Genomic DNA, 26,437 nt, shown 5'->3' on the forward strand with positions numbered 1-26,437 from the left:
AAGCACCAAATGTAAAGCCTGCCAATTTGCCCTTAACAAAACCAGTTATACACATCCGATACTGGGACATGATGTTGAAATTAAAACTAAAATCACATGCAACACCGAATTTGTGGTATATGTTTTAGTATGCTCATGCAATCTTTGGTATGTAGGCAGCACCATCGGCAAGCTGAAATTAAGGATCTTGCAGCACATGCGTGCCATAAAGAACGTAGATGCCTCATATCCTATGGCAGTACATTTTAGAGATCAACATCAGAGCAAGTTGGACAGTTTCAGATTTTTTGGTGTGTACCACATTAAACTCAATCCACATGGTGGTAACCGGGAGCTTGCACTGCGACAGATGGAAATACGCTGCATTTTAGACTTTCAAACCAAAAAACCAGGAGGACACAACCTGGATGAAGAACTGTATAATTTCCTTGGGACATAGTGCACCTTTCCCATTTGAACTCTGACAAGTTTTTTGCAGCTCACCGCTAATGGCAATACCTTGCTTAATATTTTTGATACCTGAGCTCATTTTAACATTTTCTAATATTTTGTAAATTGTATAAACTTTTTTGTATGTGTATTGACCTTTTTAGTGAAAACTGCACAGCTCTTTTTTACCCTTTTTGTCTCTATACTTCCCCTTTCATTTAAAATCCGCGTGTATTTCCCCAAATTCTGGTTTTATTATAACCTATATTGCACACTGATTCACAGTGGCAATGGATGTTTACAGCACTATGCACTTTATTGAGAATATCTTCTGCTTGTACAATTAATGAGTTTATTTACAACTAAGCTATTGCCCGTATATGAGGAATAATGATGGCACTATGCACTTTATAAATTTCTGGTTTTATTTAGAACCAATGTTTACAGCACTATCCACTTTCAATCATCATGTTTCCTCTCTGTTTTCTTATATCTACGGGACAATATGCTTAAAGAAAAAGGAGATCACTAATTGAATTTGAAACAGCAGCTTATTCATTTTATTGTTCATTAAGATGGGGAAATCTAGTTGGTTTGCCAGTAAGCGAGTTAATAAGGTATATTGATACCGAATACGCAGTATTTCTTGCTTTGACCACTAGTGTCACAATATTTCTGTCAACACCATTAACAAAAACTGCCGGCTTACCGAAAAAATTGTTATCTGGTATTTACATCCAACATAACGAGAATGACTTGAAATACACTTTAAAATGGCCGCCTGCAGTTACGCAGGAGAGAATCTATATGGATTGGGGAAAAAGTCGAAAGAGAAAAGGGACTAATTGTATTGGGTAAAACCATAGAGTTTGAAACTTTCTTCTCTGATTGTATTTAAACGCTGTGCAAATCACTCATTTTATATGTGATCAAGCAACGGGATTGTTGAGAAACGTGTCAGCTCTGTTATGCCCTTAATAAAACTGGATATGGCATAAGTAACCTTGTTGGCGAATGGTGGATTTAATTTGAAGATTTTTTTTTGACATCCTGACCGCTTTGAGTGCCGTCCTCGTTGGAAAAGTGGAATTATCTTTTCCTTTTGTTTTGAATATATATATATATATGTACATTACACGGCCTGCGGTAGAGGCCCTGTAGTTATGGTTCAGTTGCTTCACTCAAAGGAAGAGCACTTTTCAGCAGTTTATAACTTCGCTCCCCCTCGAGGAATCCTCACCAAATGTTGCAAGACAAGTATATGGCCAGCTCTGAATTGTCTCGCCAAGTTGGGTGAAGTTTTGTGCAAGGGGGGGTCAAAATTATAGGGGGTCCCACTTTTTTTTTCTTAATGGGGAAAAAATGTTGCGCACGGCTACAGGCCGAACGGTTGGACAGATTTTCACCAAATTTGCGGCAGGAGCGGGGGCTTCGGTCAGAAAGCGTGCTTTTGTTTGGTAGAAATCCGAAAAGTACTTTTGTTGCAAAGGACTGAAATGCACGTCCCAAGAAATTAGTGATATCTGGGTGCGCTCTGCGGACCAATTTCCCAGTTTGCTCCGCGGACAGAAATGTCATTGGCTTGTGGTACGGCTTGCTGTCGGAGAACTTTGGACGCGGCTGGTGGTTGGCTGGAGGCAAGCGTGCTGTGCATCAACATTTTTTGGGGAAACGCTGCCATGGTGTATCGGAGGACAGTGTGGCAGCGGAAGTGTCTGGTAAATGTACCGTACGCCATGTGTTGGCGTCAAGAAGGGAGGGACTGGGTGGGGAATGAGAAGTGGTTCATGTGACATATGTACATAGGTGGAAGAAGATGGAGGAGTGCCTGTAGTATTCGTATGTATTGTACCAATTCGCGGGTACCTAGAAATGCGAGTACTTTTTTTGTGGTATTTGGAGGCAGCTGTCGTAACGGCCCGATAGCTTCTGCCACAACCTGTTTGCGGCAACCTCTTTTCATGGTGAGTGGTGGCAGGTGAATATTGAATTGCACATGACATAGGTTGGGTGGCAGCGAGGGTGGCTGTGCTCTGCGGATGGAATGCGGTAGTTGGGCACATGGTGCCATGCATGGGTGAATGAAGTAGCAGTGGGTCTGTGGAAGGTTTAGACTATTGGGTGCATGACTGAAGGCCGTAGGCCGTAGGATACGCACTGAAAAGTGTAGGGCTTCAGCATTCCCACCGCAGCAACGCATGTCTGACTCTGCATCCGGTAGAGGGTGGTGCTTGCATAGTGTGGTCTGTGCAGATTGGTGGGAGTAGGGCCAGTGCTGCAAACAGAATGTGGGAAGGTTGGAAGTGACAATACCTTGTGAATGGAAGTGGGTACGCCCATAGTATGTGAATGAAAGTGCACAGGAATGCAGGAGAGAGTGTTTTCTTTCTACATTATGGTAACTGTTGCAATGTGTTGCTGCATAGCTTCATGGCGGTGCGCAGGTTGGGTAGGAGTGCTGGTAGCAATGGTGTGTATGTGGATTGTCGTAGTTGGTGACATGGTGACATGCATCGTCGCATTACGTTGCAGTGGGTGTGTTCAAGGCCCAGACTATTAGGTGCATGGCTGTAGGCCGTAGGACACCCACAGCAATAATGCATTTTTGACTTTGCATCTGTTAGAGTGTGTTGACCTGTAAGGAACGGTTGTGGTGTACATTTCATTTCAGAAGCCATAGAGCAGCAGAAGTGATCTGCTATGCGTGCATGTTTGGTTTCGCAGGTGAGATCACTGTTACAACATGGTAACGTTTTTGATGTGTGGTTGGAGATGGTGAAGTCAAAAGTCATGTAGTGTGGGCACAGGGTGCCCTGTTTGCATACTGACAGTATGGAATAGGGTCTGGTTGAACTGTGGTAAATATTTTGATGTGTGGTTGGAGATGGTGAAGTGAAATGTCACGCAGTGTGGGCACTGGGTGCAGTGTTTGCATACTGTCAGTATGGACGAGGGTATGGTTGAAGTGCAGCTTCTATGTGCTTGGTTACTATGCTGTGTGCTAATTTGTTGAAGTAGGCCCAATGTTGTGAAAATGTTGTGGTTAGGTTGGAAGTGACACCATACTTTGTGAATGACTGAGGGTAGGGTGGTGGAGGCGGTGGTATGTTTTATGGTGGTGGGGGAGTTGGGGTGAAGTGCCATTACCTACGTATGTTACATTTGTACATAATGTTAGCTGCCCACATGGGTGCATGCATGGATCCATAGAGTTGTACTGGGTGTGGGCAAGGGTGGACTGTTGTATGCATGGCCAAAGGTGTGCTAGGCGCGTCTCAGGATTTTTGTGGATGCTGAAATAGTGCATCCTTTAGCAGAAGCTTCTGGTGGAGGGGCTTTGGAAGCAAAGGGACCGTGCACTGAGAGTGTTTAACGGTAATATGGAGTGGTGTACAGAAATGGTAGTGTGCAATGCAGAGATTCAGTATGTGATTGGTGCATGCGTGTTTGAACATGTCACAGCAGCCAATGAGGGAGTGTTGGAAAACTGCCAGCACAAAGGGAAGAAATATTGTGTCTGCTTTACTGGGGTGTGGCCCACGCTGTAGCTGGGAAAGCGCATGTCCCACATCCTGCCCTTCTGAGCATGGGGCCTTTGTAAATGGAACTGAGGTGTCGAGGGTGTGGATCACAGGAAGGGGCATTGACATATTTACCCAAACTTCGATGCATTGAGGTTGGCAGAGATGGACAGAGGCCGAGTGCTGATAGTGGGTGATACCTTTGTCTGCACAGGTATGCCGTGGAAAGAGGCTTTGATACTGACTTTCAGTTGGAAGGAGGGAAGGCTTTTGGAGCACCGTGTTTGAGTGGGGTTTCGGGTGCATGGATTTCCTTTGCACATGTGTGGCCTCTGTCAGTACTGTTGATGTGGTGGTCATGCATTTTGGAGCACCACATTTGGGGTACATGTCATGCTCACATTTGCTTGCGCACCTAAAGAAGTTGATGACAGCAGTGATGCAGATGTTTCCCACTGCCAAGGTGATTTTCTCATTGATAACACCAAGAGAAGCATGGAACCATGCCGGTGAAATTTGTCCACAGCCAGAGGTTGGGAGATGTTGGAAGATGTTGGATAAACAGAAGCATGTGTGACTTTATGTGCAGTTCTGGGATGTTCTGCACTGACTATGAAAGCATTCATAACCAGCAATATTTCCAGTGGTTCCAAGGAAATTGCATTATTTTAACCTCCATTGGCAATGGTTTTTTGTTTGCCAATCTTCATGAAGCGTTGCAGAGAATCCTGTAGAAATGTAAGAGAAGCAATCATCTTCAGTCGAGAGAAATGTGAGCAGGAGAAGCAAATGAACAGTCAGCAAAAGAGAGAACATAAAAAATGTATGCAATAAGGGTTTTTAGAGACAGTACTAAAGGCACAATCCCGTACCCTGTTTTGCATTCCCCCATGCACAGCCCCCCTTCCCCTTCTAGCACAGTAACCCCTTGAATTCCACAGTACTTTGAGGATTAGACGTGCCACATCTGGTTCTTTTCAGGATGGCAGCGATGGCATTGGCAATGTGGAGGCTAAGCCATTGCGCAACGTGGTTGCTGGTTGTGGTGTGTACACAAACACTGTGGTCGAAGGTATGTTTGTACAGAGAAATGTAGGAGGCAATGGTGAATGTGTGCAAGGTAAGGGCCAAAGATCCTGTTTGTATGCATGCACTTCACGCACCTACTTAACGTTGCTAACATACATTCCATGCTGCTTTTGTGGGATCACTTTTCCGACATTGGTAGTACATGCATTACAGTGGAAAGACCATTTTGTGAAGTCTACAAGGTACGTGACAGGCATCCTGTTGTTATGAATGCAGTGTGTGTATCATATTATATGATGTGATATGGTATTCTGTGGCATTTGTACGGTGCCTACAAACAAGTGTGTGAAAGCACGACGAGGTAAGGGAGGCAAAACAGAGGCCACACAGAGACATTTATCCCACTAGGCCAGGTGACAATGAGAGTGCACAAGTTACTGGGAAGGAGAGGGCAAAGTAGAGTACATGGGAACAACAAAAAATAGCAATACGTTCAACTACGGCCTGTGCTGGCAAGAGGAACGATAAGTGTAGACATCAAGTGGTGGCTGGACTGTTAAGGTTGCAGAAAACCGTCCTCAAGTGCGGGGTTTTGCAGAAAGCCTGTGCAGGGGTGGAACTATCGGGAGGGAGGTTGCCTGGGGCAAAGATTACAGGGTGGGTAGGAAACCAGTGCACAATCATTTTTAGGCAGACAGTGAGCAGGGGATAGGAGGGGAAAAAGAAGAAGCACATGGGAAGGATTTGAGGTGCTTCCAGACCCTAAGATTGTTCTCCTCAAGTTCCAGGAAGGCTGAGAACCTGTTCCAGAGGGAGGCCCCAGCAGAAGAAAGACATCTACCACCAACTGGTTGCGTGCAGAAGCAACTGACCCTGAAGGAGTAGGAGGCGGATGAGGGAACAGCTGGAGCAAGCAGATATTTAGGAAATCAGAGTGCAAGGTATTGAGGTCCCAGGGACCAGAAGGCCTTCTGCATAATGCACAGGGCTTTCATTTTATTCTTCGCAGCCACTGGGAGCTATTGCAGACATTTTAGTTCAGCAGAGATACAATCTCTGGCATTCAGGCCAAGGACAAGTTGCACAGTCCTCTTATGGATGAGTTGCTGAGGGCGCAGAGTGGAAGCTGGCAGTTTTAAAAAGCAGATGTGGCAATAGTGCAGCGTACAAAGAACCACAGTTGTGCACACACTGTCCTTTTGAGAACTAACTTTAGGTTGGCAAGATAAATTCAGTGATGGCTTTGGTGCCAGCTTTTCATGATTTATGTAGGAGGTGGTTTAGTGGGGAGCACATTTCCTAGCATTGTTGGAAAAAAAGAAGAGAGTTACTGTTTCGCTAATACACTGTATGATATGGGTAAATGAAAACGTTGCAAGCAAATACCATTAAATTGCCACTTCATCGTAGGAGATGGGAGGAAAACCAGTATGCTTTTCAAACACGTATGGACGCTTAAAGGCAGATATCATGCACAGAGGTACTTATAACAGAGTTGTAAACATACTGCCAACATTTTTTGCATACCTTTCTTTTGTGGTGATGGGTGCTCATGTGGATGAATGTGCATGCACAAATTGTGCAATGTTTCACTGAACTTTCCACTGGATGTGCTTTCCAATAAGAGCACACTTGCAGGCTGATTTTGCAAGGGTAGATATGACGTCTTGCGGAGAACTGACAGTGTTAGATGCTGACGTCTTGGATGGCATTGGTGGATGCATGTGTGACTACTTAACAATACCCAATAAGGGTGTGGAGGGAAGAGAATAGTGGAAAGGGAAGAAGGAGTGTTCATGCTTTACTGGGGCGTGGCCCTGATGATACTTCGGGAAGGGCACATGTCACATTCTGCCCTTCTCACCTTGCTGGCCAATGGAAATGGCACTGTGGGGATTATCCAATCAGTTACTGAGGGTGTGGGTCACAGGAAGCGGTGATAATACTGGTATTCATTACTCTGTGTAGTGAGGCTGGCTGACATGGAGAAACGCATTGTGTTGACTTTGGGTAATGCCTTTGCGATAGATCTGCACAAGTATGCCCAGGAAAGAAACTTTCATGGCAATTTCAGTTTGGAAGCAGTGGACGCATTATGGTGTGCTGTGGATGACCTCAGTTTAGCCAATATGCATAGGACTTTGCAGAGAATTGGGCAGGTACGGTACTGTGCATGTTGTCATCATGCATCTGTTTCCGATCTCCTGCATAATATTTTATCCCATTACGCAAAAATTAATGTGGGTGTGTTATTTTTCATTTGGTCCGGAAATGGAGAAAGCGCTGTACATTGTGAAGAAGTGTATGTGTGCCTTTTTACGACTCCTGCCAATGTCGTACTTTACAAATGGAATCTGACGTTTCATACCACAAAGAGTTTTCCCCACAAATAGCGTTCCTCTTAATATTACTGCATTTCCGTTTTCTGCATGGCATACAGAAATTGCCTTGCTGCCCTTTATGGAAGTATAAGAATAATGTTTGTGCTAGGTGTTGCGCACTTGCACTGTTGAAAACGCACTGCAACATGTAAAACCATCTCTTTCAACAGCCACCGGTTTCTACCCGTTTCGACTGCAGTGTTTTCCACAGTACCACAGTTCCTTCTATTTAGCACACAATCTGTGGAGGATATACAATGCGCGACATCCTGCCTCCCTTCATTGCCACTTACATTGTTACACTCTGAAAGGAGCTTTTTTTACTTACCTTTTTTTATTTTACAGTTCATTACTATTTCTTTTGGTCTTGTAACATACGCCACCGAAGGAACAAAAGGCAAGGGCCTGTACGGAAGGGCCACTACCTACAAGATATCGTAGGGTGCATGCACAGCGAGGGTAATGTTGGGTGGCCCTCACTTAAATAGCCGCCACTCATTGCCATGCTCCTGTACAGACTCTTCCTAAGCACTTTAAAGTAGCTTCCCTCTGAAGAGTACCGGGTTGCAGTACATGCGCACTACAAGGACTTTTGGCAGGTAAGGGTCTTTAGCACAGCATATGGTGTACAAGGGTCTTTTAATGCTCTGGTGCCGATCAGGAGTGCCCCTGTTGTAGGCCGCAGTCTATGTGGAGAATGCTGTACATGAAATGACCCTATTGCATTTTTGGCAGGGTAGTACCCTGCCAACTGGTCCCTTATGCTTGCATTACTGTTCTCGTCACATGTGGTATGGACAGTTCATGGTACACCATTAGCCGTAGGACTAGTATGCACAGAGATGCATGATATGATACGGAATTTATAACGCGCCTATACACAAGTGTTTCAAGGCGTGACGAGACAAGGGAGGGGAACAAAGTGGGACATACAACGATCCTACTAGGCCAGGTGTCATTCAGATTACGCAAGTGCGAGGGAAGGGAGGAAGGGAAAGTGCAGTACATGGGAATAGATAATAACAATAGTAAAATAACGGCAGCTTCTGGCAAGTGCATGGGTAAGTGCGGACATCAGCTATCGAGGTCTGGTAGAGGGACGGTAGCGCTACATAACAGTCCCCAAGTGCAGGGGTTGCCAGGTGGGCAGTGCAGGTGTGTGACACTGGCGGGAGAGAGACCTGGGCCCGAGATCAGAGGGTGTCCAGGCAGCCAGTGCAGTACCGGTTTCAGCCAGGAAGTCAGCATAGGAGAGGGGGAGAGAAAGCAGAAGCAAAGAGAAAGGTTTTTAGGTGCTTCCGGAACTGGAGATGGTTTTCCTCAAGTTTAAGGGAGGCAGGGAGGCTGTTCCAGAGGGAGGCACCCGCAGAGGAAAGAGATCTACCACCAACTTGTTTCTTGGAGAAGTGACTTTCCCTGAGGGAGTTGGAGGTGGATGAGCAAAGAGCTCGAGTGAGTTGAAGGTATTGAGGCCCCAGAACCCAGAAGACCTTGTGGACGATGCACAGGGTTTTGAACTTAATACTTGCAGCCACTCGGAGCCAGTGTAGAGATTTCAGTCCTGAAGAGATACGATCCCTGGGCTTGAGGCCAAGGACAAGTCTCGCAGTCCTGTTCTGGATGAGTTGCAGAGGGCAGAGTGTAGAAGCAGTCAGATTTAGAAAGAGGCTGTTGCAATAGTCCAGCCTAGAGAGAACCAAAGCTCTGGAGACAGTGAGCTTCTGGGGGATGGTGAGGAAAGGCAGAATACCTCTGAGGAGGTGCAGGTGGTAGTTTGACTTATTGGAGACGTCAGAGATGTGAGGAGAGAAGGAGAGTGTGGAGTCAAAGATGACCTCAAGGCATGAACTGTGAAATACAACAATGCTTACAACAAGAAGAAACACAGCTTCAGTATGTGCAGGAGGAGGATATGTATTAAGTGCGACCCATGTGGCTACAGTACTGTTCTAACCAGCAGTGCTATTCTTTGCTCTCCGAAGATTCTGCTGTTCGCTTACTTTTCTTAACATGAACTACTATGTTAGTGATGAAGCCGAACCAGCTTTGCCATTTCATAGACTCACTACAAAATGTTGCACCTGCAGTTAAATGTTATCTCCAACTCTACGACCCGCATGGGAACCCTTGACACTTTCTGGCACAGTGCTCAGTGCAGAGATGGTGTGCCTCTTTTACGGGTTATGGAAAGGCCAGCAGCATATTCATCAAACTATTGTGACATTTAGCATGCCCGTTGTACACTCCATTTGTTGCTGTTTCTTGTTTTGCACTGGGTCTCATACAGGCAGGCGTGGTGCAGCGACAAATTGGTAGGTTTGCAGAGCAACCCACGTTGTCGTGACCAGAAATTGCAAATCGGTAGCCTACCATATCAATCAATGACATTTGTGATTTCATCTTTGCGGTCATGGGTGTTAGTCCTTGCAGGGCACAGACGTAGTGTGAGTTATGGTTGCGTACCTAACCATAACTGGCAAATTTCTGAGGTTTCTCGGTCTTACCTGTAACCATAACGTCCCTGTAGGAACGTTTTCCTGATGAATTCCATAGGTTTTTTAGTAGTGCAACTTAACCATAACGTCCCTTTAACAACTTTTTTTGTTAGTGATATATGTATGGGCAGCACCGCCTGCAGTGTATTCACTACGTATAGCTGCCTTTATGACTACTTAGTCTACTTGAGTTGCAGCATCTATACAGTTATAAAATGACTTATATTTTCTTCAGTGTTCTGTGCACGTGCAACCTTCATTCTGCACATGAAAGTTACTCCATTCCTTATTTCATCATCAGTTATCATAAGGTCTATGCATTCTCTTCTCTGATCATCCTTATCAGTGGATAAGGAAATCTCATTTCTTGTGACGTCACCAACCTCTTTTTTCACTGCTTCACACTTCTTCAGAGATCTCCCCCAAGATACTGTCATCTCTCTGCGGGTACATCTTGTAGGGCTTTCTGAATGGATGCCTTGTTTCGAAGATATTTTGCGGTATTGTGATCATTATCAGCATTGTGCATGTCGCAATTTCCGGCTTCCAACATATAGGCAGAATTGGGACGGGACTTCAGGTAGTGGCATTTGGCTCCTCCTCTACAGCAGTCAGGAAACAGCAAACGTTTAAATAATAAACATGTTGAGATATATATCTCTATACTATATACAACTAACCTAGTAAACTTCATATAAGTCTCTCCTCTAGTGACATGCTAAACACCCCCTCAATCATGTTAACATGCTGTGCAATGTAATATGATATCCCTTATAGAAAATTGGAACGAGACAGCATTAATCAGGCCCAAACGAGATTCTAAGATAATGGCATTATACAGGCTATCACAATGCATAACTGTGATGCGATCAGTTGTGTGCCTGTATATTCAGCAATAGACCGCACCATCCCTCACACAATCAATAGCATTTCATATCTCATCCTGAGTTACAGCTGGAATATCATCATTGCGGTTTGTTCAGCTATCCTGGGCAAGGGTCTCACCTTTCCATCGTGGGAGCCACACATGCCAAGACTGCTGCTGGCCCTGTCCTGCTCGCCAGGTTCTGAGGCTCTCCCTACTTTTCTCCAGCTATCCCAAGAGAGTGGCAAGCTGTGACAAGGAAGAAGATGGAGATAGCCTACGGCACTGGCTCCCAGTAGATTTAATATCCAGCTTCAAGGGTGAGGCCAGTTGGTCTAGAGGGACCTTATGACTGGCCTTAAAGATAAACCATTGGCCTTTCAATCTGTGGCTGGCCCATTTTATTCTCTCTTGTTTGAGTATTCCAGTGCAACACTTCCACCCCTCCATCGGGGGTGCACGAAAGTGCATGACTGCAATGACCCTATCTTGATTGCTGCATTGAGAGTCCTTCTCTACTTCCCCCTCGCTGTGAAAAGATGGCGGCCATCTGTGACAAAGAAGAAGCTGGAGTTAGCGCACCCAATTGGCTTCCAGTGCATTTAGCATTTAGCTGCGAGGGTGGAATGGATCGGTCCTTCAGTGAATTTTTGACTGGGCTTTGTCCTGAAGGTATAACATCTACCATCATATCTGTAGCCGTGCCCCTAGCTGCTCTCTTGGTTTATCCATCCGGTTCAAGGCTCCCACCTTTCAATCCTGGGAGCAGCGACTTGCCTAAATGTTGCCAGTCCCTTTTTACTTTTTGGCTTGTTAGGCTCTCTCTCCCTTCCTCCAGTTGTCCCAGCCTCGTGGGCACCTTTGACTAAGAAGAAGCTGATAGGAGCCGCCACGTTGGCTTCCTGCATGTTTAACATCTATCTGCAAGGGCACTGTAGATTGCTAATTGAGAGACTTGTGCTAAGCCTTCGTCCCTTCTTTATGTCTCTTGTTTGAGCAGCTTTTACTTGGGCGGCACAGCAAAGGGAATCTTTGCAAATGAAACCGCCTCTTTGCTTCGCTCACCCTCCCCTGGCTCTGGACACTATGGCCTATATTGCTGCTGTCTCTTAGCTGCCTGTGAGTATCTCTCTCCACAGTAAGCCTCTCCCTCCTAGACTCTCCTCCACCTGGTGCGCTCCATCTTCCCTTTAATATACGCCTTCATTTCTGCCTCTGTACTGGCTTATCGCTACCCCCTTACCTGTTGCTTGTTTGCTGCCTCCCTTACCCATCAATTGGTAACTGATGCTGCGCAGGACACTATCTTTTCCCCCTGGACCGCTTTCACTCGTCTTCTGCTGCCCCACTTGGATCTCTTCCCCCTACCTTTAGTCCTCCTAGCCTGCTGCGTTCATCAACACTGCAGTATTTCTGTTAGGCTCCTCAGTTGCCTCCATCTCTTTCTGTGCTCCTCTCTGCTGCCTGCTTTCCCACTATACTGCCCTTCCTCCCCTGCAGCCCCCTAACCTCGTGGCCTCCCTCGTACCCTCACTCCCGGCGGTTCTTGAGATGCACTAAGGTCTACCCCCTAAGACTTCCAGTCCACTTTTGCTTGCTGTGTATGTCGCTCCCAATGCATAATGCCTTTCCACCTCACTTCCTTTTCCACTACTTCCTCTGTGCACACTCCCAGCACTATCATGCCCCTGTGCACCCATCTATGATGCCCCAGCCAGCGTAGTTCTCTTGCTATTCCCTCTGCTCTTCTCCTTCTGTCACCAAAGTCCATCGGCCCCCTATCCCTGTCATCCCCTTTCCTGAATCCACATGGCCTGACCCTTGTGCCTAGTAACCGGGCAAATGTGATTGTCAATCTAGGTGTCTTCTGACCCCCAGCATTCTTAGACTCGTGTGTCGTATGTTTTCTGAGTGTTTTACTGTATTACTGACTGCCACTATCCTAGTCCAGTGGTTGCATTGTGACCACTTGTTTGGGCGCCACTGTTTCAGTCTCATGCTCTATATTACACCTCATTGTGCATGGCTCGCCCTCCTCATTGCTGTGTTCTACTGGATACATTCCAACTCCCATGCTTTTCTATACATCTTGTGTTATTCTGGCTCCATCACTCTTTGACAGTTTGACAAATATATGAAAGCTTATGTACGTCTAGATGTATTCGGACCATCCTGAACGAACCACCACATGTACAAGCCAGCAGAAGAATGTCCATCTACACAGTTCCTTATGTTTTGCAGCTGTACTTTCAACACTTTGGCACACAGCAACACAACTGTGTGAAATTCAATTGACAGACTTGGATCTATTTGGTGTGCAAAGCTTCTAGTGGGCCTATCCGCTGGGGCAGCTATCCTCAGTCTCTCAGCGGGCACAAGTGGCAGCAACGGGCAGCACCCACACGTCTTGCATGCTGGGGGAGTTAGAACAGCTGAAGGGCCGTGTAGCAGGTGGATAGCCTCGTGTCTAGGCAATCATCCGCTTTGCCCAAGGTCAGTGTGACCTCTTACTCCCTCATTCACGAAATGAGCAGTACATGGAGAGGGATTGCCATGAATTGACCGAAAAAAGAAAACCTAATGAAAAAAGTCCCAATTTTTTTGGGACGATTTTTGTTTCGTATTGTGGGGGGGACTCTCCCGCCCCCTCAAATTCCCCCTACCTTCACTTATACCCTTACCCAAGCCCACATATATGTATATAATTTAAAATGTACAGAAATACCTAATAAATTCGGCTAAATAAATTCTGCCATTTCTCATTAGGTATTTTGTTATTCGATTATTTCTGCGGATGCCCACGGAGAGCCCATTGCCTTTGAATATACCACCAGAGACTGACCTACCAGGCTACTTATACATAAAGGGAAATCCCCAGGCAAACCCTCTTACTTACCAAACAGTGTAGCACATCGTCGATTTCACTTTTCTTTTATGAGAGAATCATGGCTCATACGTTAATGAGCACGTTAAGGGATAATTCAGCATGTGGAGTGCACATGATACATTTGCAATGTTGTTATTATCTTTGGAGCAAACACTGTAGTTCAATACACTATATATTATTACAGATATTTGTGCAATGCACATTTAACAAAATATCTTGTAAGTGACCTGAATTGTCGCAGCTAATTGAAATATGACCCATTTAAGTACACTGCATTTACCAGGAATGCATATATTGTTCAAGTGTGGAAACCAGGTCTGCTGGTTGCAGTTGCTCCCATTGCATATTCACCTTTGCACTAACATCAACTCTTGGCAAGGGATAAGCAAAATGCTCTGTGCTAATACATGATTGCATGACGTTCTGTTATCTGCCACTTTCAGCTGTCTTTTAACTGGTAGCAGTGTCACTTTAAAGTGCTCTGTGAATGTAATAGATGATGAAGAGATGCTTGGCTCAGCTCCAGTTGGGCTGGGCCCTCAGGATCAAGCAACTCTGGCTCCTCCACCTCCACTAACATGCATGCGCTCCACTGCCACACATGAACTTATCAATGTGTGTAGTAATCATCCAGTATTAAACCTCCTGTATAACCAAGTGGTTGGAGGTCCCGCGACACATACGGCTGCGCCTGGCTCAGTGTGTCCTGGTCCTGTGCGACTTGGGTTTTTCTATATAACCAACCCACTGTGGACCGATTCTTACTCTGTTACTACCACTTCCAGCTCCTGAACCCCGTCTCTGAGGATGTGGCTGCTGCCAGCATTTCTGTGCCGCTGTGCATGTGTGTTCAGTATGCTACTGCCTCTTCTTTAGCCATGTTGCTCATATTCTCTACCTGTGCTCTAATAAATGCTACCCACTCCGCCACTGTAGTTCTACGGGTAACATGCCATCTTTACCACTAAGAATGCCCGAGCCGAGTAGCTACCTTGATTACCTTTACCATGTCACCTGCACTTTCTCCACATTCTGACAACTGTTTGTCCTCCAGACTGTATCTCTAGACCCACCGAAGGAAGAGACCACAACACCCTTAGATGATAACCCAGCCTTCCAATGGTCAATCCCGCTTTACAACTTTTTGTATCTAAAGTGTTGTACAGGGGCATTCTTCTCTTTACTCATGACCCAGATGCCCAATAGTCTCATATGTCATCTTTGCTTTCGTTGGTTGAGGTTGAGCGAGTGGAGTTCAAGAGAGGCAACAGGCGGCACACCAATGACGCCTCTCACCTGTGCATGAAACTCGCATTCAGTATTGGCCAAAATTGCACCATAATAGTACAGGAGAACCATTGGAACCCAAATCCTTTTGACTCTATCATTCCAGTCTTATCAATTTGATGCCCGTCCCAGGTCAGCGTAATGAAATCCCAGGACAGCAAAGCCCCTCTCCCCATCTGCAATCTAAGTGCCCACCGAGAACTCCACCGAGCCACCCTGCTGCCCCTGAGTCTTGGATCCTCCGCTCAGACCTGCCTTACAAACTCCCCGCTAGAACTCTTAGACACACTCAGTGCTAGGTCTGCTAACAAATATGCCATCGATAGTCACAGCCCTCCAAGGATTGGGACATGGACCTCTTGGGGTTGAAGAGAAGTGGTTCACAGTCTTGGTTGGCAATCTCCTCCCAGGAAGTTCTACAGTCTTTGTTAATGATTAATGGTCAAATCTGGGGATGGGATGGCTTTCTTCTCTCCAGCCCGTGTCCCTGCAACCAGGATACATACTTTGTCGACTACATCATTTAAATGTTTGGCATACAACTATTTGCATGCTCCCAATTGTTAGCTTACACTTAATGGCCTCCAGGTGATGCCTCTCAGTTTTCTATTGACTGGTCTAGTTTCATAACCAATTTACTGACTGTCACGATCACAATCCTCTACTTGATTGATTTACACAAAAAAACATGTATGGTTAGACTGCCTAGGCTAACATTAACCTCTATACACATTTGCAATGCCTTGGCCACATCCATCAGGCTGTCTACTCCTTCTCACTCAGGGGCAACACACTGCCTGTATGTGTGCCTTACCTTCGTTGGCACCCAATGGTCACCATCTGTGCCATCCCTCTGCCTTGTCTCACCACCACCTTCTTACTACTAGACTTGTTGCATACAGAAAAGTTCCTGCTCCATGCCACAGCAAGACTAATGACTTTCTACAAGTCAGACCCATGAGACGTGTGACCACCACCTACTTTTCTGCAAATCTTAAGGGCAGCGTTGTCTCCTCAGGCCCCCGAGTCAATGAGCTATCTTATCTACACATTGAGAGCACCAGGACGCTTGACAACTCCCCCCCCCTGGCTTCCATCATCATTCAGAGGAAAAAAGGGTCACTCAAAAAATAGCTGTTATGATAGAGAGTTGGCACTCTTACGAAAGCCTTTACCCTACTCTACCTTCACCTCCTCCAAATATTTCAAATCTGATGTGACCATCACAACTGTGAAGAAGATTGGAACCTTTTCAGAACAGCTTCATCGATTGCCAGGAAAACCTCAATCAGCATTATTGAGTCCTTGGCTTCTAGTATGGCTACGCTAGTAAAAATCCCCTTCTGCTAGGGAGACTTGCAAGTGTCCATGGAAAAAACCTGCACATTCCTCTTTTGAAGAAATCATCTGAGGATTTATCCATGTGCCCAACTGCCAGCATATCACCAATACTCCTGTACTGGGATAAATCAATGAGAAAATGGCTGCCCAACAATTGTGATCTGCTGTAGTGAGACTAATAACGTATTGCACCTTCATCAATCTGGCTTCTGGTTGGATAGAGGGACTGAATCAATATTAGTTTTCATGAGGGATGAGTTACTACACTTCTTGGTCAATGGCTCTTCCTCCCCCTTGACCTGTTGGCATCTTATTAAGGCTCCTTAAGGATTTTGTAGGCATTGAAGGTCGGGCTATTGAATGGATTACCGGCTTCCTCCAGGATAGGGAGCTGCAAGTGAGGTCAGGCCCATGCATCTGTACATCATCCTTTCTGACTTGTGGGGTATTCCAATGCTCTGTCCTTTCACTGCGGTGCTATAATGCCTATCTCAGGCCACTAACTATGCCTCCTTACAGAGATACTCTGATGACACCCAGATTGCTTTCATCTGGGTAATACGACTGAAAATGCTGATGCGGTTATCGGCTTGCTGGTTCTATAAGAATGAGGGGATGATTGACAACTGCGTGTACATTAATCCTTCATCTTCTTTGACTCTCCCATCCCGCCTGCCTGGCTTTTCTCCTGGCCCCTCACCAGGGGTGCCTTCTCCTCCTTCGGGACTTTAGCAAAAAACGGATATACATAATGATGGCTTGCTCTGCTTTGAATCCCAGACACGGGACATTACCGAGAAGTCACATTTCCAGTTGCACTGGCTGAGGCACACCCTGCCTTGGCTCATCATTTCTCACAAAGTAGAGGGGCAAGGGCGACGGTGCTCTCCCAAATTGCAGCATGATTCATCAGTTACAAGCAATTCAAAGTAAGGCTGCATGCATGTTCATTGTCCCAGAAGCCATATCACTCCACCCCAGAGATCCCTGCATTGGCTTCCTGAGGAGAGAGTGTCTTTAAAAGTGTGTTCACCAGCCACTGTGCCTAATGGGGCTCAGGAGCAAGGCATATTCTACAGAAAATCATCACGTATTGCCCCTGTACTGCCTTGAGGCCAGCCAACATCTTCTCCATCACCTTGAACTGTATAAGGAAAAGGAAATTTGGGAGCAGAGTCTTGAACTCTGCTGAGAATGGCTTTGCAATAACCTGTTCTTCACTATGACAGTGCTGGATAACAATCTCCAGTTTTAACATGGCGGAGGGCATTCCTTTTATAAGCTCACCTGTGACTCACGATCCTGATGTGGGCTCAGGGATCTGGACACTGAAAACTTGAATTATCCGTACAAGCTTCAAATCATACACATCCTGTTGACTGATGTAGTGCTGCACTTACCAGCACTTGTTGTCATGTCCCTTACTTGGCTACTACCCTTTACTACCTCATTTCCTGCCATGACATTTACCTGTTTCTGACTGTTCCAAGGCTTCGAAGGTTCAGACCATCCAATTACTCCCAGTCTCCTTACCTGTTCCCCTTCTCCCACTTGGGAGTGCTGCAAGGCGACCATGTGTGTGGCTTCCTTCTTATCCAAGAACAGACAGTGAAAAAATAAACAATGAAACAAACACACACATACATACATGAATGTACAACTTGATAAAAGAAATGATGTTGCTGGTGTGAATGGCATTATAAGTGCAATTCCTGGTATGACTTCGACCTAGCTACACTTAAACGTAGGTGTAGGGCGGCTGAGAGAAAATGCAGGGATTCCTGCTCATCCTCTGACAAACTGGCCTGTCGCCTACTCCAAAGGCAATACCGTCTCTCTGTCTGTACCAAGAAGAGAATCCACATTCAAGCCCGTGTCTCTGCGGCATCTAACAGCTCGGCCAAACTCATTAAAATTTGTAAGGAGCAGGCCAACCCTGCTGCAGTCTCTGCCCCTCCCCTTGCCTCTCAGGCTCTTTGTAATGCCCTGGCCTCACACTTTATCTCAAAAACCCAGGACAACCTGTCCACACTCTCCTGCACTCCCTCTCCTCTCCCCTCTCCGTCGGTACTCACTGACCCTCCTCCAGCCACCCTCCCCACCCTCCTTCTCTTCCTTTCCTCTATTGTCCCCTTATGAGGTCGCTAGACAAGTCTGATCTATGGAAGCCTTGTCAAAACAGGTTCATCCCTGTTCCTCTAAAACTCTCAAGTACCACATTGATACCCTCGCTCCGGCCCTTGCCGACTTCTGCAACCACTCCTTTGCCTCAGGATCCTTCCCCTCCCCTCTTAAGCACTCCCTTGTGCATCCTCTCCTCAAGAAACCAACAGCGGATCCCTCTGGTCCGGCCAACTATCACCTAATTTCCATTACGCCCTTCTTAGGCAAACTCCTTGAAAAGCTGGCCATCTCTCAGCTAAACCTTCATTCTGATTCTGTTGGCTGGCTCCATGACCATCAGTCTGGCTTCAGATCTGGCAGAAGCACAGAAACTGCTCTCCTGAACATCCGTGAAGATCTGCTTTCAAACCTTAACTCTAGCATTCCCTCTGTTCTCATCCTACTTGATCTCTCCTCTGCCTTCGACACGGTCAACCATACCATCCTGCTCAACCGTCTCTGGGATAACTTGGGCATCACCGATCAGGCTCTGGCCTTGCTGACCTCTTTCCTCTCTGATCGACCCTCCCAGGTCCAACTTGGGTCCTTCCTATCATCTATCTTCCTCTCCACCTGTGGTGTTCCTCAGGGGTCTAACCTCTCGCCCTGGATTTTCAACCAATACCTGGCAACTCTCGCCCGCTGTATTACCATTTTCTGCTCAAACTTCCAGTGCTCCGCAGACGACACTCAACTCATTTTCAGGCTGCCCTCGGCCACCTCCTCCACCTCTCTCATCACTGATTGCCTAACTGCCATTCAAGATTGGTGCGCTGCCAACGATCTTTGTCTTAATGCCAGCAAGACAGAGATCCTCCTCATTGGCACACCATCACCTTCCTTTCCCCTCACTCTCTGGCTGGCCTCCCTTGGCCCTCCTCCTAACCCCACCTGTGAGGCCAAGAACCTTGGTGTCACCTTTGATTCCACACTCTCCTCCGTCCACATTGCTGATGTATCAAAAAAGTCAAACATCCTACTGCACCTCCTCAGAGGTACTCTTCCTTTCCTCTCATTCCCCCAGAAGCTCACTGTCTCCCAAGCTCTGGTTCTCTCTAAGTTGGACTATTGCAACAGCCTCTTTCTTAATATACCTGCCTCTACTCTCCGCCCTTTACAATTTATCCAGAACAGGACTGCAAAACTTGTCCTTGGCCTCAAGCCCTGGAATCGAATCTCTCCAGCTCTGAAATCTCTCCATCGGCTCCCAGTGGATGCAAGGATTAAATTCAAAATCCTCTGCATTGTCCACAAGGCTTTCTGGGGCCTGGGTCCAACATACCTTCAGCTATCCCTCTGCAAATACCACCCATCTCGAGCACTCCGCTCTTCTACCTCTAACTCCCTCAGGGTCAGTTGCTGGAACAGCCTCCCTGCCACTCTACAACTTGAGGAGAACCATCTCCGGTTCTGGAAGCACCTCAAAACCTTCCCCTTTGCTTCTGCCTTCTCTCCTCTCCCCTGTTGATTCTACTCTCCCTCGGCATCATGCACATGGCCACCCTCTGCCCTCCGGGGCAGGTACCTGCTCATCTTGCCACCCTCACGCACTGCCTCCGGGCCACCCCCTGCACTGGGGTCTGTATCTGTACCCATACAGCCCTCCCCTTTTCTTCCTGCACTTTCAGACCTACATGGCCTGCTGCCATAAACCCAGCACTTGCCACTTGCTGGCTGCACTCCCATTGTTTGTTGCCTTTTTATTATTATTTTTGTTTTTTCCTTCTCGCTCCGTACTCTCCTTTTGTTCCCCCTTCCATGCACTTCTCCCTCTTCCCCCTCTACCCTGCACTTGCACGTTCTTAATGTCACTGGGCCTATTAAGATCGTTGTTTTTGTTCTCCCGTGTTCCCCTTCCCTTGCCTTGTCGTGCTCTGAAACACTTGTGTATGAGCGCGATAGAAATATCAATATCAATCAATTAAGGACATGGATGAGAAGGATTTGTAAGTTATAATGTCAGTCACTATGTCCCATATTAGCTGCAAGATCGTTGCTGGGCTGTGTGTCTAATAATCCAGGGTACTTTTCCAAAGAACGATTAACAGAGCAAACAAAGCCCATAATGACAATAGATGTTTACAGAGCGAAAAATGCCCATAATGGCAATAGACTTTGAGGCGCGCCAACGCGCTCACTACATGGAGGTACGTACTATTGTGCAAGGATGTAAAACTGGATAAGTTATAGATATATAACAAGCATTCAGAATAAAACTAGGCACAGAGTTGCTCTCCAGGGTCCGACTTGGTACAAAAGAGAACAGCAACATATCCCTCGTGTGCCTGTAAACTGCTAGCTATATGATATAAATGCCAAGTTATTATGATTCGCAAGCATCCCATCTCGGGGTTCTTCTGGCGCCCTTGCTATGCATCTGTGTGCTTGTGTCTGTACGAAGCTATGCACTTTCAACATATATATTTTCTCTTTTTGCATTTAAGGGTAGAGCGATACATGGTACCCATGAGAGGTAACATCATGCACGGTTTGCTTTGTACTCTTGAAAACAGAATGCAGTCTCAAACACACAGAGCCGAGAGTTGTGCAAAAGCTAGCCATGTGTGTATGAGGTTTTGATAGACTGGCTTAGCTTTGCGTTGTAGCAAACTCATAGCAGTTCAAGGTTGTGTGGCTTTTCTCGAAAAGAAATCACATCTGTGGGCAATTGCTGATCATTTACAAACATGTGTGCAATCGGTCTAGTTAGAAGGCACATTGTGCTCACAGTGCTGCTAGCATAGCTCAAGGCAGCAAGCCAACGTTACGAGGGGTGTGGTAGTGACAGACGTGCGATTTACACGTCTCAAAAAACAGAAAATAGTGATTTGCAAATGGTGATTGGGCACGGGAACCTATGCACTCGCAGTATATAATCTGCAAACCTGATTAGCCAATGGCAACGGAGATGTATGTAAAATGGGAGCTGCAATATGACATAAAACTAGACGATTTCAAACAAAATATTGCAGCTGCTCCTAGCTGATGATACTCAAGGCTTCTAGTAAATGGATCCCACTATGGGCGGCATCTCCGCAAAATAGCTGCACTGCATGCTGTGGTGAGGCACTTTATCACTTTATTATTGTGGACATGTGGCAGGCACGCGACATCCCAGCAGACCTCAGGGCACCTGCTGTACACCCGTGTTGCAGGACATGAGAACAGTGGTGTGTTATGGAGCTACTTCAGACAGTGGTTGCCACTTTTGATCAGGTTAATTCACAGCAATACAAACATTGCACATTCATTAAGGAGCACATGCATGAGCACAGCTGGGATCTACATTTGATTATAGATAATAGGTTGAGGAGATATACCGAGCCAGAAACTACCCACACATGCGCAGTTGTTGTACTCATCACATGGGCTGAACCCAGGTACAATAGCGCAGGTGCTGGGTCACAAACCTTTGTACCACTCACTGAATCCCTATTACTGTATTGGTACAGACACATGCACACAGGCATGTACACACGCACTCACACACGCACACATACATGCACGTGCGCACACACACACCCCTCAAATGCCAGGCTATCTTGCAGCATGTCAAGGAAGAATTGTATATCTTTGCCAGTTTCCCAAATGTCATAGTTGTCATGGATAGAACACACGTGCTGCTGTGCACACCTGCAACACAGCCCATCAATGGAGATGAGAGGGCTAGCATTCTTTGATCTTCTGATTGTGTGCATTACACAACACATAATTACAGGTGTTGTAGCATAAGAGCCAGAAAGCACACATGAGTCAACATCTTTGAACATATTGCTCTATATTTTAGCCTTCCGGCGTGTGTTAGGTGAGCTTTGTGATGCCTGGCTACTCAGTACGGGCATGTAAAACATGCAATCCACATACTAGTAATGTATTGCAACACATTGCTGAACCCTTATATGATCTTGCATTTGCTGGCAATGCGTATTGAAGTGCCAGATCTGTTGTGGAGCGCTCATTAGGCTTCATGAAGTCCAGATTCAGGTGATCACACACATCTGTGAGAATATGGCAGACTGCGTCATTGACCTGTGGCTTGTCCATAGCAACATGTGCCATGTTTCATCACATAGCCATGATCAGCAACGGACTGAATGCAGATGCTGAGGAGGGTGACTCAGAACATGAGACCGTGCCTCTACCTACGCATGGCAGGATGAGAATGCGGCAAGGCGAGGCAGTAACACTGATGAATGGAGTGATGCAGAACTACCTCTGAGGCAAGCAACATGTCAGGAAATGCGCGCTTACACAGCAAATCTATATTCCCAGTAGCACTACTGAGGTGGCGCTCAATGATGGCAATCGCTCAGAGTACAAAGGAGAACATGTACTGGTATGGGTAACCATGGCAACACATTTTGCATCCTCCACTACACCTCTTACTTTGAATGAGACTTGGCACACCACCCTGACTGTTTCTATTAGCGTGAGCTCCGACCACTGGTGACTCCCCATTGACGCTGGGCAAATGACTCGGGTCTGGGGGGGGGGGGTAGGTGTGCGCGAATCCTGCATGCCTAGATTTGTGATGATTTGCACACCTAGCACCACGTATAGCGATGCCAGGCCACCCCCTGTCATTGTAACCATCCACCATGTTCCCCTGCATGACAGCAGGCCTGCTGCTGACATCAGGGATGGCTTTAGTGAAGGGGACAGTGATGAGCCCCGATGCTGTTGCTTGATTGGCGGAGCGACGTCAGATGGCATGTCTGCAGCCCTCAACATGGCATTTGCCTTCGATCAGTCTTTTGGTGAGGCGGCCAATAGAGAACTCCAAGGCGAGCAGGCAGTAGCTGCCACTGTGCCTACACACAGTGTTAGATGTAACTTACATTGAGTCTTCATGACATGGCCAACATGCCACATTAAAGAAGGAGAAGCACAGATGTAACACGTGAGCAGCAGTAGAAACATATCTGGAATTTGCTTCAGTAGTAAACCCATTGCTCGGACACAGGAGGGTGCATTCCCGAAACAGACATCTTTAAAAAAATATGTACCATTTTGACAGGTGGCAGGTGCATTGAGGAAGCGCTGATGGCACGGAAAATAAGTTGCCACAGCCACAGGGGTATGGCTAACCATACGATGCAATGCATTGATACTTTGAATAGTAAAGTGTGAATGAAATTGATGATAATTATATACATAACACTTCATTCACAAAAATTAACAAGTATCATTTATCAAACAGTGAAGACTATTTCCCCAATGATACCCCACAAACAGTGAATCTCTTCCTGGTTCACATGCACACTTTCGGGCCTGGAGTGTTGCTCGAGAGAGGCTCCCCACCCCCCTTTTCCGTGGCTTCCTGTGTTGGCTCAAAGCCAGTAGGCTAAGCTGTGGTGCAGAGGAGATGTTCTGGAACACCAGCAGCACTGAATCCCTGTGAGCCTTGAAGTGAAAGTGGGAGTTTGCGCCAGGCTGTGTGGAGCATTGCTTCACGCTACCTGCTGTGGCATGATACATACGCTTGAAGGCCTTTACACGGTGCACATGCACAGCAAGTAGAGTAGCTGGATGGCACCAGAATTCCAAAACATGTTCACGTGTGTATTATCTATATGTCTAAGCAGTGTGGCATGGATCGTAAATGGTGCTGCATCCTGCAACTAGCATTCACAGGCATGGAACATGGCTACAAGTGGCCACGTGCAGTGTGAAGGACAGCATGGTGGCATCTCCGGTTACTACGGCGGTTACTACGGCGACACCGTCCCATTTAGATACAAAATCGTGAATGCATATATTCAGTTCTGATGGGGAAAAGAACACTGCAAAGGAGTTCTTCAACCTGTATGCTCTACATCTCACTGTCATCATACACTTGCAACATACGTGTGAAGATACCGCTACACACTTCTATGATAAGGCATTACTATGCAGCAGGCAATCTGCAGAGCAGTAACAAAGAGAGGAAATAGTCAAATCCCTTGCAACTACAACCACCACCAGCCTCTCTGATGCTAATGAAAACTTTTAAACATCTATGTGATATGGACTTCAAGACATTGGTGAAACTTAGCAACAAAGTCAGATCCTCATTGGACATATCTACAAAGAAGTTCTCAGCAAGGAAATACCAGCAACGTAATGAACTACTCATTCGAGACAGGAACAGTGGCAATAGCATTTAAGACTGCCACAGCTGGTGACTCAAGTACCCCTTCAAATACTGTGCAAGCCCTCAAATGCACTGTACCACGTAAACCGCTGAGGGTTGGATCATGTGGAGTCTAGTAATCTACTAGATCCCTCACAATTCACGTTTAGAGCTATGGAAGGCACTGAATCTGCACTAGTATTCTCCGCGGATGAAACCACTATCTTGGAACTGAAACTCTTTGACATCTCAGTGGCCTTTGACACTGTCAACCACAGTACATTAAAAACAATGGATGAAATTCTCTGTAATAGACAGAATACAAATCAACTAGAGTCTTCCTTTCAGTTCTAACCTGCAGACCATTACCTGTGGAGTCCCTCAAGGATCAAGCCTCTCACCCCTTCTTGTCATCGCCTATATGCCAAACCGATGAAGAACAGTAAAACCTATTGGATCACTTGTTACATCTATACTGATGGCCCTCAAATCATACACACAATTACTGGAGAGGAAAACCCCAGCTCACCCTCAGCAACTGTCACACATAAGTAAACAAATGGATAATGGCTAATGTCCTAAATCTCAATAAAGACAAAACAGAAATAATTTTAGTCTCACCTCACGCCTCTACTGACAAATCTCTCTCATGGCCTCTGGAACTGGATAATTGACCTAGAAAATCTAATGGACAATGGTCTAGCGCTAGAACCCCAAGTCAACACATTTGTGAAAAAGGTGCTTCCACCATTTACACTCAACCAGATGAGTAATTCCCTGTTTCATTTCCTCCACACAGAACATTGGCTGTCATAATTCTGCTTTTCTTGACACTCGACTAGGCCAACAACATTTACTCAGGTATACTGGACTACCTCACAAAAAATGTACAACAGATCCAAAACACAGAGCATAGACTATTACTCAAACTTGGTTTGGGTAAGAACCAGGATCACCCAGGCGCTGGGTCAGTAAACATGTTAGCTGAATGCTTTACTTAAGCACTAAAGCAAAAACTGCAAAGTATTGTCACTTGTTTTTTCGTGGTGGTTTAATTACACACTTAAAGCTTTTACGTGTGTAATTAAACCACCACAAAAAGCAAGTAAACCATACAGCTAACATTTTTACTGATCCAGCGCCTGGGTGATCCAGGTTTTTACCCAGACCTACTGTAACCTCGCCGAGATGGAAGAGCACCGTCTCCCAAGAACCCCTCACCGGCAGCAGGATCCACTACAAATAGCCATGATCAGCGCAGTGATCTGTACATGTTTGTGCTCTGCCCACTCTGTATTACTCAGATGCAACCGAAATATCACATCATGCCAGCTCTTAGGGCATTACAATGGCTCCCAGTTAAGAAAATAATGCACTTGAAGGCCCTCAGCATCATCCATGGAGCTCTCCAAGGTCAAGGAGCAGAATATATCCAAAGCAAATACTCACATCACCAACCAATTAGAGATCTAAGATCCAGTAATGATGTGCTACTAATAACCAGGGTCTGCAGAGAAACATATAGAGGATGTTACTTTTCGTCCAGTTTTGGCCAAACGCTGGAACGAGCTCCAGGGAAAGCTGCACAATGCAGAAGCACTTGAAAATCATAAAAAATAATAAAAATAAAACGAGATTTTGACCGCATAACAAGTGGAAACTAACCACCACTGAACATATAGAGAAAACAGCACCTCTGAATTGACAAACCCCATAAACCGGTACGCCCATAGAGAATGTAATACTAGCTCCCAGGCCATTCGACTATCTGGAAATCAATCTACTCATGCAATCAGATACCAATAACCAGAATATGACAACACCCACAGGCCCCACTGATCTCCCCCATTTTCTCCAACATCGGAAAGGCAACACCAGTGGATCAGTCCACACCAACACAGAGAAGCCCACCACCTTACTGAACAAC

Source organism: Ambystoma mexicanum, chromosome 3q (genome assembly GCF_040938575.1).
Source record: "Ambystoma mexicanum isolate Mex_15411 chromosome 3q, UKY_AmexF1_1, whole genome shotgun sequence".
In the NCBI taxonomy this organism is placed as follows: domain Eukaryota; kingdom Metazoa; phylum Chordata; class Amphibia; order Caudata; family Ambystomatidae; genus Ambystoma; species Ambystoma mexicanum.